Below are 3445 nucleotides of genomic sequence, written 5' to 3' on the forward strand. Positions count from 1 at the left end.
TTAATATCTTGACTTTTTTATTTTAATTTGATTTTAATTTCAAATTAAGTTTAATTCCCAAGTTTCAATTTAATTTTAATTGTTATTTTACTAATTGATTTTAATTTTCAAATAGATGTGAGAATTGATGTCAAAAGTAATTTTAACAAATTATTGGATTAATTTGATTTTGATTGGGTTTTTCTACTGATTTTTTTATTATTATTTAAATTGATATTTAAATTAGTCTTGGATTATTGCTAAAAAATCCATTTTATATCCATAGAACATTTCAAAATCAAAATAGCATTACAACATTTTCATAAATTACAAAAAAATCATGTTCCAAATTGCATTTCTCAACATTTTCATCAAAAATTCATCCTATTACAAAATCCTCTTCCTAAAACCCTCTACCCTATACAATACACCATTCTACATTTTTCATTGTAGAATAAAATTCCGATACAGCAGCTTCTTTCGAGGTACCCCCACAAGAAATGGCCAGTCAGTTACCGTCCCTCTTTTCCATAGTCAAGAAAACATTGCTGGAAAGATTTCAATAGAACCTATGCAAGGGAAGAAAATTGATCACAATGGCATAAAAGTTGAGCTCCTTGGACAAATAGAGATGTATTTTGACAGAGGGAATTTTTATGACTTTACTTCCCTTGAAGCATAGTTGAGTACCAGGATTTTGTGGTTCGCAACTGTTCTCCGCTTCCACAGATTAATAACAGCATCAAGATGGAAGTTGGAATAGAAGGTTGTCTGCATATTGAATTTGAGTACAACATCAGCCAACTCCAACGGCAACGGAAACGCATCAACGGCAGAACCTGCGAAACCAAACTGAAGAAAACCTGCAGTATCACAGCAATCCATGTGTCGGTTACAAAAGCCACAACAGGAAAATGGTACAGCATCTGCTACAAGAACAAGTTAATTCGATTGCAAATTTGGCTTTTAATACCGTCGGGACATTGCAAAGAGAGGCACCTCCTAACCAGCTCTCACCAAATTACTCTGAACCACCACCTGCACCTGCTGCCGTTACTCCCTCATCAACATGCTTGCAATCCCGTCCCCAACCTGCAACAAACAATAAAGAACATGGCACCGACAACAATTTGTAGCAGAAAACTCATAGAAGTCCAAAAAAAAGGGATTACAATCATTTCTAAATTCCAGCTGCATTCTTTAACACAATACAAGTAAGAGCTCCATCTTTTAACAAACTCAGACCCCTCGGGTCAAGGACAAGCCCGTTTGTATGCGCAAATTCACTTCCGATCAAAGATCAAATGCCGTTGGTATTTCACAATCTCTGGCTATGGCATATGTTATGGATCAGAAAGCAATGTTTCTTCAGCAATCAACATGGAAAAATAATGTCAGGATGAATAATTTGGTTGAGCAAATCCATGGTCCACTTTCAAGCATTCAATCCTTGAGTAAAATCCTGTCTACACAAACAAAGAAAAGTCAGATTTCACATGACGTTGTTGAGGATATCTTGATGCGGGTAATAGCACAAAATCTCTCCCCATCGTCAACTCTTGTTGAGACGGTCATGACTCCAAATCCAGAATGTGCAGTAATCGACACACCAATTGTTGATGCACTTCACTTAATGCATAATGGAAAACTCTTGCATCTTCCTGTGGTTGATAGAGATGGCATTGTTGTTGCGACGGTTGATGTGATTCATATCACTCATGCTACTGTGGCTACAGCTAGTCAGGTATTAGTGATAATGAAACTATTAAAATAAACATGAAGGCACACAAAATGTGATTGCAAGAGTTCCAATTGTAGCTAAAAGTACTAGCTCATTTAAGCAATCATACAAACCCAGGTAACACTCAAGAGGATAATATTTCTAACAATCATTCCTCTATTACAACATTCACTTGAAAGGAAAAGCATCCTTCTTCAAGAACCACCAGACTGACAAGAAATCCTCTTCCCTTACCTGTTATGGTTGCGTGCTTCATCTAATGGTGGTGGTTTTCCTAAACTTTTTGGTTGAACTTCATCCTTCTTCCCAATTGTCATCTCTGCTAAAAGTCTCCTTGGAAGATTCTACTCTGCAGGATATGCAACAACTTTTCGTCAACCAAAATAGAAAAATATAAAATGAATTGTTGTACTTAGGCAATTAAGCAACTTGCCCATTTTGAACATTCTTGGAATTTCCTGGAATTTACAGCATGATTCCAATTATTTAATCCCAGGAGAGCTCGGCAAACAGGCTAGCTGTAACAAGTTCATCAATCACTGTTGCGAAGAAGTCTTCCTAAGCCTGTTGAAAGTCTCAAGCGTCTTGCTAAGCCTAATCCTATGTTTGTTTGTACCATTGAGGAGTCTGGAGAACACATTGTTGCTGGTGCAGGAGAGCTTCATCTAGAAATCTGTTTGAAGGACTTGCAGGATGATTTCATGGGTGGGGCTGAAATTGTCAAATCCGACCCTGTTGTGTCATTCAGAGAGACTGTTCTTGAGAGGTCATGCCGCACAGTGATGAGCAAATCTCCCAAGTTCGCCATTTTCCCTTGCAAGCAGTAAATCGCACATGAGTATTCCGGTTTTCACTGCAGTAACAAAATCAGGCAATCAGTTTGAAAATTCAAGAAAGTTCCCAATTTGGAATTGGGACAAAAGCTATCAGAAAAGCATATGTTCAAAATTACCTCTTCGAAATCCATCATCAAACGGGCTAAAAGCACTTCTGAGCATCTGAAAAAGGGCTTCTGAGCATTCTCCTTTGAGCCTTTACACACCAACCGAAACCCTAATTTGCAAGCATAAAAGGAAGCGAGTGAGAGAGAGAAAGGGGGCGGCGAAGGCGATTCAAAAAAAAAAACCCTAGTCAGAACGAAAAAGCGGCGAAAATTTCAAACAGCAAAACCCTAAATCTAAAAATCAAAAAACCTACTTGGGAGAGGGAAGAAGCGAGGTTGAGCCGTCATTACCGTCTTCACCACCGGAGGTGAGCTTTGCTTCAGCTTTTTTTTGTATGATTCGAGAGTGATTGAGAGAAAGGGTTGAGGTTGATGATGGTAACGATCGAGTGGAGTTTAACGATACAGAGAGAGTGAGGTTAGCGAAAGAGAGGTACCGAAAGGAGGGATACGTTGGGACGAGGATGGTGAGATGGAGAGGGAGCGAGCTTTGTGAGAGAAACGATTCCATTTCTTGTTGTTTTTTTTTATTTTTTAGTATTTATAGAATAATTAGTTTTAAAGAGAAAAACATTAAAAAAGATTCTTTTAATTAGTTAGTTAATAAGTGATTTAGGTTTCCAATCTATTCCCCTTGGTAAGTCCAACAGCCAGGCGGCTGGACTTTTTTTGCCAGTAGACTAACGGTTCTTTTTCTATTAAGTTTTTATTTTAATCTTTTTTAATTTACCTTAGTTTATATATTTAGATTAGTACTGAAATAACAGTTAATGGTTAAATAG

General features: G+C 37.4%; 1 long non-coding RNA gene across 1 annotated transcript; it reads right to left on the reverse strand.

The window, feature by feature from the left end:
• Window positions 1-2159: 2159 nt before the first annotated feature.
• LOC127129101 (uncharacterized) lies at window positions 2160-3171 on the reverse strand. Its single transcript, XR_007806161.1, has 3 exons — window positions 2918-3171; window positions 2673-2773; window positions 2160-2573 (listed from the first exon to the last, which is right to left on the reverse strand). It is a non-coding gene; the product is annotated as an uncharacterized LOC127129101 (long non-coding RNA).
• Window positions 3172-3445: the final 274 nt, after the last annotated feature.

The sequence above is a fragment of the Lathyrus oleraceus genome, chromosome 3 (genome assembly GCF_024323335.1).
Source record: "Lathyrus oleraceus cultivar Zhongwan6 chromosome 3, CAAS_Psat_ZW6_1.0, whole genome shotgun sequence".
Classification (NCBI taxonomy): Eukaryota; Viridiplantae; Streptophyta; class Magnoliopsida; order Fabales; family Fabaceae; genus Lathyrus; species Lathyrus oleraceus.